Source organism: Triticum dicoccoides, chromosome 7B, assembly GCF_002162155.2.
Source record: "Triticum dicoccoides isolate Atlit2015 ecotype Zavitan chromosome 7B, WEW_v2.0, whole genome shotgun sequence".
Lineage (NCBI taxonomy): Eukaryota > Viridiplantae > Streptophyta > Magnoliopsida > Poales > Poaceae > Triticum > Triticum dicoccoides.
The window spans coordinates 740,253,145-740,264,488 of NC_041393.1; positions in this window are offsets into that span (position 1 = coordinate 740,253,145).

The following is an 11,344-nucleotide window of genomic DNA, read 5'->3' on the forward strand; positions in this document are numbered from 1 at the left end:
CCCCGCCGTGGCCTCGCCGGCGCCGGCTGGCGCCGCGCCGGCGTCCTCCCGTTGGCATGGCACCGACTGGCCGCGCCCAGTCCGGGCGCCCACACCCGCGCGCCCGCTAGCGCCCGCTCCAGTGGCCTCCTGGGCCACTGGCATGTGGGGCCCGCCCCTGTGGAACGTTAAAAAGAATAATAATAATTATTAGTTAATTAAATAAATAAATAATTAACTTAATTAATGATGTTTATTTAACCTAATCATTTAGTTAAACAAATTAACCATGTTTAATTAACCTGAGACTATGGCGAACGGGACCCACCTGCAGGGTTGACCTAGTCAACCTTTGGTACTGCTGACATCATGCTGATGTCATGCTGACATCATAATTGCAATTTCTGAATTAATTTAATTATGCTAATTTCTAGAAAATGAATTAAAATCTTTAAAAATTAATATAAAATAATCCGTAGCTCGGATAGAAAAACTTTGTACATGAAAGTTGCTCAAAACGACGAGACGAATCCAGATACGCAGCCCGTTCGTCCGCCATGCGTCCCTAGCATAGTGAACCTGCAACATTTCACCTCCGGTTCATCTGTCCGAAAACGCGAAACACCGGGAATACTTTCCTTGATGTTTCCCCCCTTCGTCGTTATCACCTACCACTACATTAGATCACCCCTAGCACCGCATATTGCCGCGTCTTGCTTTGTGTTACATTTGATTGCTCTGTTATTTATTGTGTTCCTCCTTCGTTACTTCTTTCCGGTAGACTCTGAGACCGGTGCCGATGTCCGTGTGTTCGACTACGAAGTTGATGACCCCTCCTTCTTGCCAGAGCAACCAGGCAAGCCCCCCCATTGATCACCAGATATCGCCTATTCTTCTCTATACTGCTTGCATTAGAGTAGTGTGGCATGTTACTATTCGGTTACTCCTATTCTGTTGCATAGCCTGTCATTGTTGCTACAGTCATTGATACCTTACCCGCATTCCTAAATGCCTAGTATAGGATGCTAGTTTATCATCATTGGCCCTACATTCTTGTCAGTATGCCTTGCTATACTATCGGGCCGTGATCACTCGGAAGGTGATCACGGGTATATATTATACATATATACATACTATACAGATGGTGACTGGAAGTGGTTCCGATGTGGGGGCTGGAAGGACAGGTCGCTCCATCCCGGTAGAGGTGGGCCTAGGTTCCCAACGGCCCCCGACTGTTACTTTGTGGCGGAGCGACAGGGCAGGTTGAGACCACCTAGGGGATAGGTGGGCCTGGCCCTGGTCGGCGTCCGCTGTTATTTCATAATAACACGCTTAACGAGATCTTGGTATTTGATCTGAGTTTGGCCACTGGCCTATACGCACTAACCAACTACGCGGGAATAATTATCGGCACTCGACGTCGTGGTATCAGCCGAAGCCTTCTTGACGTCAGCGACGGAGCGGCGCGCGCCAGATTAGACTGGAACGCCTACTCTTGTATAAAGGAGGCTAGGTCTGCTTCCGGCCGCCCTCGCAACATGCAGGTGTGCAATGGGTGATGGGCCCAGACCCCCGCGCGCATACGGTTTAGACCGGCGTGTTCACCTCTCTGTTGTGCCTAGGTGGGGCTGCGACGTGTTGATCTTCCGAGGCCGGGCATGACCCAGGAAAGTGTGTCTGGCCAAATGGGATCGAGCGTGTTGGGTTATGTGGTGCACCCCTGCAGGGAAGTTAATCTATTCGAATAGCCGTGATCTTCGGTAACAGGACGACTTGGAGTTGTACCTTGACCTTATGACAACTAGAACCGGATACTTAATAAAACACACCCTTCCAAGTTCCACAGACAACCCGGTGATCGCTTTTCCACAAGGTGACGAGGGGAGGATCGCCGGGTAGGATTATGCTATGCGATGCTACTTGGAGATGCTACTTGGAGGACTTCAATCTACTCTCTTCTACATGCTGCAAGATGGAGGCTGCCAGAACCGTAGTTTTCGGTAGGACTAGCTATCCCCCTCTTATTCTGGCATTCTGCAGTTCAGTCCACTGATATGGCCTCCTTACACATATACCCATGCATATGTAGTGTAGTTCCTTGCTTGTGAGTACTTTGGATGAGTACTCACGATTGCTTTCTCCCCCCTTTTTCCCCCTTTCCTTTCTTTCTGGTTGTCGCAACCAGATGATGGAGTCCAGGAGCCAGACGCCACTGCCGACGACGACTCCTACTACACCGGAGGTGCCTACTACTACGTGCAGCCCGCTGACGACGACCAGGAGTAGTTAGGAGGATCCCAGGCAGGAGGCATGCGCCTCTTTGGATCTGTATCCCAGTTTGTGCTAGCCTTATTAAGGCAAACTTGTTTAAATTATGTCTGTACTCAGATATTGTTGCTTCCGCTGACTCGTCTATGATCGAGCACTTGTATTCGATCCCTCGAGGCCCCTGGCTTGTATTATGATGCTTGTATGACTTATTTACGTTTTAGAGTTGTGTGGTGATATCTTCCCGTGAGTCCCTGATCTTGATCGTACACATTTGCGTGCATGATTAGTGTATGATTGAATCAGGGGCGTCACAGTAGCGCTCCAACACAAGTCTGTTTCCTCCGTTTTGCGGTACGCCACACCCCTCCCGACCAACAGGACCCTGTTTCAACCGTAGGATGTCTAACACAAGTCTGTTTCCTCCGTTTTGCGCTATGCCATACCCCTCACGATGAACAGGATCATGTTTCGAACGTGGTAGGTCGAACACAAGGCTGTTTCCTCCGTTATGCGGTATGCCAGGCCTCGTTTCCGTCGGCTGTTCCGTCCAAGCCCTCTCGTTGAACACGACGACGCATTCCGTTGTGACCCAGCCAGTTGGCTCCCCATGAACACGACGACGACGCAGTTTCTCCGTTCTGACCCAGCCATGTACACGAGCCCTGGCCATACGTATGCGCGAGTTGGAGTTCCAGACCCCGCCCGTATGTACGTACGTGGCTGTATTTTCTTTCTTGCAAACTGGCCGTTGTACATATGTGTACATGCTAGGTGCGTGCCTCTACTACGACATGTGCGTGTCGACATCGACCAGTATGTACGAACACGTTCGCGGCCAGAATGAGAAGGCTACGTACGCTTCGACCAGGTGGGTCCTGACTGTCAGGCATTTCCTTTCGTGTGAAGATGTAGCTAGTGGGTCCTATCAGTCAGGGGGGAAACGTTTTTTTCACGAAATAGGGTTGCCCGTCCGGTGGGTCCCTGCTATCAGGTGGAGGTATCATTATTTTCCGTGTAATAAGGAGGCACTTCCTTGCTGCGGCCATGGACCCACCTGTCAGCCTCTCCACATACATTACTCTTTCGATGGAAGTAGGTCGTTGACCACATTGAACACGCCGCGTCGAGAGCACCAAGGTGGTGGACGACGGTAGGGCCTAGGAAGGGGACGGCGCGGAGCGGGGGAAGACGCGATAGTGGATGCCCATGTTGAGAGGACTACGAGGGTTCACTAGTTCGGCTGCGGTGTGAGGCTGTCGTCGGCGCAGAATAACAGGGGGTGTGGGTGAGTAGAGGGATGGCCTGGCTAGCGGTGGGAGTAGTAGGGGGCGGTGAGGCCTCCGCGGCATCACAGCCGGCCACGGGAGGCAGGAGCACGTGGCACGACCGGCGCTGGTTTGGGCGGCTGGAGCAAGAAGACTAGAGGTTGAAGATGCACTACGGCCGTTGGATGAACATCGTACGGTAACTGGAGCAAGGATCGTTCATATTGACTAAGTTCACAAAGCCCTCCATCCCCGTCAACTTGATAGGCCCACAAGTCTGCCTCCCACCATGCTGGGTTCCAGCTGGCAGGGGTAGTATTCAATTTTTATGCGTAATAAGGAGACACTTCCTTGCGTGCAAAGATAGCTGGTGGGTCCGACCTGTGAGCAGGGGACATGTTTTTTTCGCGAAATACAGAGGCTCTTTCGGTGGGTCCCAGATGTCAGGTGGAGGAATCATTACTTTGCATGGAATAAGGAGGCATTTCCTTGTGTGTTGTCGTGGACCCAGCTGTCAGCCTCTCCACGTACAGTCCACGTCTGATGTATGTTGTTCGTTAATCACGTTGACCAAGCCACGCTGAGAGCACCATGGCGGTGGACGACGGCGACTCCCAGGAAGGGAACGACATGGAGCCGGGGAAGGCTCGGCAATGGCTACCCATGCGGTGGGGAGTACGAGGGTTTACTAATCCGGCTGCCGTCGCCGGAAAATAACAGGAGGTGTGGGTGAGTAGAGGAATGGCTTGACCAGCAATGGAGTAGGGAGGGGCGGTGTGGCCTATGCGGCAGCACAGCCGACCACGGGAGGCGGGAGCAGGCAGTCCCACCGGCACTGGTTTGGGCGGCTCGAGCAAGAAGATCAGATATTGAAGAAGCAGCATGGCTGTTGGATTAACATCCAACGGTCACTTCTGCTAAAATCGTTTGTGGACTAAGTTGACAAAGCCTTTCGTACACGTCAACCTAGTAGACCCACAAGTCAGCCTCCAAATCTGTCCCAAACAGCATACAGCCTGAAATTTCTAGCAAGATTCAATTTAATTTTAAAACTAAATATACCTTAATTTAAATTCAATGAAATTTTACCGACACAAAAACAATGAAATTTAAAATATCAAAATCCGAAAGAAAAAAGTATTTTGGAACTAATTTCTTGTCTGCTATATTTTTTCATTTTACAACCCATTTATTATTACTTATAGCCCATTTCTTATTACTTATAGCCCATTTTCTGGGCAAAATGCATCCCTCCTCGTCTAGAAAGATTTCTGACCCACCAGGGCGTAGAAAAGCAAGTAGGCCTATGTTGGTTATTCTGCAAAAAAGAAAATAGCTGGCTAGCCATTTTCAGAAAGGAAAAAAACAAACTGGGTTGGTCATGTGCTAAACTTATGAAATAAAAGCCTGGGCTAGACGGGCCATAGCTCCCGCACAACCCAGTTGATAACCTTCTCCGTCCCGAAAAAATAATTACTACGCGCGCTGCTGGGTCCCTACTGTCATCCTCACGATCTATAGTCATCTCCTTATTCCTCTCGGTTGTTGACCATGTTGACAACACCGGAGGGCAGCGCCGTGGTGAGCGAACCAAGGCGGAGGATGATGGTGAGGCCTCGGATGGGAACGAATAGGAGTCGGGGAAGATATGCAGAGTTTTAGGGTGCGATGTGGCCATGATGCGTGCGCGGCGGCACAACTAGCAGTGGGAGGCTGGAGCAGGCGGTCCCACCGGTGCTGGTTTGGCTTTGGCGGCTCAAGGAAGAAGAGACTGAAGAAACACGACAGACATTGAATGTCAATCCAACGGTCAAGGGTAGCACAATAGTTTGTTGACTAAGCCGACACCAAGTAGCATACTTTCTTATATATAGGAAGATAAGAAAAATTGGGCTCATTTGCCTGATAACACTCCCGAAACTGCGACCGTTCGATCTTTTGTCGCAATTAAAACTACGAGGAAAATGCGTTCATCTGCCTTCCTCCTCCCACAGAACGTTCGCCACATAAGTGACTAGCACCCTTGGTTTTCAACTGAGAGGTCTTGGGTTCGAGTCCCAGGAACTCTCAATTTTGTCCTGCTTCCTTCCTCGCAAAAAAAGGAAAGAAAATCAAAGACTTGAGAAGGCGTACAGAATAAGCTAGTGTACCAGTAAAGAGACGTTGCTGAGTTTTAGAAAAAAGAGAGACGTGCTCCTATAGCTAGTTTGAATCCAAACCTAGACTATGACTATATATGGTGCTATGCTACTCTACAAGTAATGAAACTGACATATCCAATGTTCGCTTCTCCTCTTCTCTACTTACACTGCCTAGCATGAGAAGCTCTAGCCGCATCAACCATGTCCTCTGGCTGCTCCTCCACCTTCTCTTCAGCATGCAACAACCAAATATGCGCCAAGTCGCCACCAGTACCATCGCCTATGGGTCTCATCACACCCCCGCCGGCACGCGCACTGCAGCCGGTTGCTCATTGCAACCCGCTGTCGTTGGTGTGGTGCCACTGCTGCAAATGACGCAGAGTCATCTGTCGTGTCTCAACCACAATCCTCGACCCTGACTGAGTCTTCTAGAAATGCCCGAATCATGGGGTAATAATATGTTTAAGTGTTGTTCTGCTGCTTTCAGTTGCTGATTTTTTTAATAGTTTGGTTGATGATCTTTCAATTTGATTTGTGCAGAAAAGGTAAGATTCGTGTGATTTGTATTTCTAGGAAGTTGCTGATGTGGGCGGAATGCAACTATGCTGATTATTTGGTTAGCCGAGGAATCCTAATACCAGCAGGTTGGGGTGTTGGACAAGTAACTGAAGAAACGGGAGAAGAGGAAGATGCAGAGCAGAAGGTTAAAGATGCACTTCCTATGATCATGACCAAGCAATAGCTGCTGAACAGCCTTGACAGCAATGAGGAGATGAAAGAGCTTGTGAAGATAATGGGAAAAATCAAGTCCTCTGTAGGATGATTGTCTCTTTATTTGCAGTGTATGTAGCACTCGTGATGTATTCAGTGGCTATGACATGAGCACTTTGCTGAATCTAGTAATGAATGAAACATATGTAGCAGGCTGGGCGTAGTGTTGTGAACATATAATGATTTCCATTAACGGAAATCAGGGGGTATCCCCTTTTGCTCATAAATAAATAAATAACAGAGGCCCTTTTGGTAATAAACAAATAAATTAGCAGAGGCCCTATTGGGTTAGTTTTGTTCTCATTTGAAGACGTCGAGAAAATTGAAGTCCAACAGCAAACCATGTCATCAAATTCAAGTTTCACAGCCAAATATGATTACAACTAAACAACAATATCATCATATTTTAGTCGTCATACAATCACCAAACACAAATCAGCATACATAACAAGTTATGTTCTCACAGCAAAATACTAAACAACACGTCCATCAGGTTTAAGTTGTCATAGCAAACACAGTTTCACATAGTAGATAAAAAACGTCTTCTGACAGGCAAATACAACAAAAGAAATGTAATCATCATCCGCAGCAGCAGCGTCAACATTTTCGCCATGTGTATCAGTCTGAATCGTAATTCCCCACGGTGTCATCTTCTTCTTCATCCTCAACGTCCTAGAACGTTGGCTTCTTCTTGATCAACTCTTGTATGTCCACAACACGACAAGCAATCTTTTCACCGGCGTCAGTGACGTGATGGTTCTCAAAGATATTAGGAACATTTGTCTTATCTTGTACATCAGGAGCAGTGTAAGCATCATTTTGTTGTGCAATTTCATTAAACGAATTCCTCTGCTCAAACCTTCGCAATACTCTCCAGGCACCGCTACGTGCAAATGTGTGTTCCAAGAAAAATATCCGTGTTGCATGACTTAAGAAAATAAAAGGCTCGTTGGTCTGGTACGCCGGATTGCATTGATGGATTTGAAATAATCATCAGCTCTGGGTTATGCGATCCTGGAAAACAGGTTATACCAACAACAGCACAACAGAACCACACACCGATGATACTCGAAACTGAAGATATACTGCAACTGAACAATGTCTATTATATTAGCATACATTTTAGTTGTGTCTTTGTGATACATATCCGTGCTCATGATGGCACTGTTTTGTGTCTTCCTGCCTTCCTCTCATGCAAGGGTGTTGTAGCGCACATCTCCAACAATGCAAATTCATAATGTCTTACCCGAGTATCAGGACCCATTGCTACTGAGTAAAGGGCATCATCAACTGCCTGCCCATCCTCCCGCATCTTCTTAACCTATGGTTAGAAAATAGACAAGCTGATCATCTTATGTACTCAATATATTGAAAAAATAGACAGTCCAATTCAAAAGCTTACATGGCTCTTGAACCATTTCGAAAATCCAACCATAACCAGTTTGTCAATGGTTCTTAGATTTTGCGGAAGTAACTGCTTTTTGTAGATGCTGCACAACATAGTGATCGCGTGAAACATCTAAATATATAAGAATGTGCTGCAAGTTTAGTAGATTACGATGTATAAGCTGCAGTACTTAGCACTTACTTGATATAAGGTAGTATCTCAGGACAGTTATTCAACACATACCAAACCATTTTGTCCAAATTTTTAGGTTTGTCCTCTTGTCGACTCTTCCCTGTAACTCGAAAAGAATAATCCAAAACATTGAGCCCGGGATTGTCTTCACCCACCTCTTTGCTAAGCTGATCAGCTGTTTCAATGTATTTTGAGTAGAATGTCAACTCTTCTGTAGCAATGTAGGCCTCTACAATGGAACCCTTGTGTCTAGTTTGTTCCTAACATAGCCCTTGAAAGTACCTAGCCGCCTTTCAATAGGGTACATCTAGCCATACTGTATTGGACCTCTAAGTAGTGCATCATCAGGTAGATGAACAGCCAAATGCACCATCACATCAAAGAAGGTTGGAGGATATATCTTCTCAAGGTCGCATAGGATAGTTGTCATCTTGTCTCTAAGATGCTCCAAAGCATATATCCTGATATTTCTACTACAGAGGTCCCCGAAGAATTGTCCCAACTCTGCAACTGCTCTGTATAAGTCAGGGCGGCCCAATCCTCTAAGGATAACTTGTAAAACCCTTTGAAGTAGGACGTGGCAGTCATGAGTTTTCAACCCTTGTACCTTGTTTCCATATGCACTAACTCTCCTTTCAGGGTTGGAAGCAAATCCATGTGGGAATCTCACATGTGACAGGACCTCGCAAAATTCTTTTCTTTTTACCTTGTCCAAGACGTACACAACTGGTGACGTATCCCGTGGTTTACCTTCATCTTGCAACTGCAAATCCTGTCTGCTACCCAGGTGTGTCAAATCAATCCTAGATTGTAAGGTATCTTTCTTCTTGCCTTCAATATTAAGAAGTGTGCCGATAATGTTGTCACATATATTTTTCTCGATGTGCATCACATCAAGATTATGCCCCAGATCCAAATATTTCCAATACTCCAAGTCCCACAAAGTGGACCGATGGGTAAACAATAATCTCTCTTCCGCCCTGCCACACTTCCTTTTCCCGCTATCATTACCAGGATGGTTTCCTGGTGTAATATGCCTGACCTTCTCTAATTCCACTTGCAACTCATCGGCAGTGAGCCTCTTTGGCGCAACACGGTTTTCATGCTTTGCATTGAACACATGTCTTCGGTATTTTCTAGGATGCGGCTTGTCCTTGGCAAGGAAACGTCGGTGTCCAATGTAACAGATCTTACTAAGTACTGCGTATGACAGCGGATTCCTGTCACAGTGAACACATGCATTGTAACCACGTGTCGTTCATCCTGACATAGTGCCCAAAGCTGGATAATCATCGATGCACCAAATTATAATAGCACGCGGAAAGAAATTAGTTGGTGGGCTGCTATATAGGTCTCGAGTGAGAGCACCCCCCCATACTTGTTGAAGTTCCTCCATAAGAGGCTCCATGAACAAATCAAAATTCTTTCCAGGACTTTTTGCACCTGGGATGAGCAAGGCCATCATGTAGTTTGATTCTTTAGTGCAGACATTTGGAGGCATGTTGTAAGGGATAACAAGCACTGGCCACATTCTATATGTGGCGCTCTAATGGCCAAATGGTTAAATCCATCTGAAGCCAAGCCATGTCTAATGTTTCTCGGTTCAGCAGCAAACTTTTTGTGTTTATGATTGAAGCTTTTCCACTCACTACCATGAGATGGATGGCTCATTACATTCTGATCTCTTTACTCCTTGTTCCTAGAATGCCATAGTACATCCTATCTTGTTTCAGCATCATGAAACAACCTCTGCAATTTTGGTATTATTGGAAAATGTCTCAGAACATTATGAGGAATCCTCTTCACAGCATCGCCATCTTTCCATCTTGATGATTTGCATTTCAGACATTCATTTAAGTTGGCATAATCCTTCCGGAAAAGAACACAATTATTCTTACAAACATGGATCATATCATATCCAATTCCAACTGCACGAAGGAAATTCTTCATTTTACTGTAGGTGTGTGGCAGCTCAGACACATCTGGGAAATATTTGTGGAAAGCAGCCAACATCGCGTCGAATGATTTGTTGGTCACCCGCTCAGATGTCTTCACCCAATGAAAGGTGGCGATAGCTGAGAATACTAACAGCTTATTTCCTGGGGTGACAACCATGCTGCATTGTTCCAACATGCGGGCCCACTGTTTTTCTTCTACAGGTGAAAGTTCACAGAATGCACGAGCATTTCGTAGCATTGTTTCAATGTTGGTCAAACTCACTGGCTCCGCCACCACCACCTCCTCCTCCTCTTCCACCTGAGCATCAGGCATATCAAGATGGTGATCTGCTGCTTCCACGTAGTCAATAACATTAATGTTCACTGCTTCAACACGATGAACCCATCTAGTATATGTGACCGACATCCCATACAAGTGTAGATGATTTTGCACAGCTGACTAGGGTCTTGTAAGTGAATTCATACAACTGCTACACGGGCAGAGCACATCTGATTTCGGACCACCGTACTCAGCTCTGATAAAGTTCATGAAGTTTTCAACCCCCTCGACATATGCAGTGGAGAATCTTCGAGCAAAAGTTATCCAAGTCATGTCCATATGTTACACACACAAATTAGTTCTTCTATGAGATATTACAGGAAAAACATATATGCTTTTTTATGAAGTCCAAAAAAATATCTAGGTCGATGTCTAAAGCTATGGCAAGATATTTGGACGAGCAGATCTAAGTAACGAAATATATGTAAAGCTAATTCAACAAACAAATTTGAGTGCTAAATTATGGCAGGCTGTTTCAGCAGTGAATGAGGCCGAGCACACAGCCATCGAACTACCGAAGGCCATCGCAGCAACAATGATCAAGTATAAAACGGTGTAGAGCTATTTGACCTAACAGATTGGCTACTAGACCATGGCAATCTACGTCACTATAAATATATGGCAGGATATTTTAGCAACTAGTCGACCTTGGCATGCCATCTCAGCTAGGCAGATTGAGTGCAGAACAGGGCAAGGGAGCTTCTTAAGCAGATCATATTGGCTATAAACTACTTCGGCAAACAGTGAGATTAACATCGTCTATCAGCTAACATTCAGCGCTACACCGACATGCACGGGGCCTCAGTCTAGAATGCGCGTACCGTGGGAGAAGCAGACTGACGTGCGTCTCCACACAAACGTCGCCACCGGTGGCGGCGCTGACCGCCGTGCGCCTCCACAAGAACGTCACCAACGGTGGCGGCGCAGCTAGAGGACGGCAGTCTACGAGAGCGTACTGTGGGAGCGAGAGTATCGCCGTGCGTCCCCTCGATGAAAGGTGGCACTGACGTATCGGCGCAGCGGGGAGGGCGGCTTTGGCAGAGCGAATGGAGTGGAGGGGG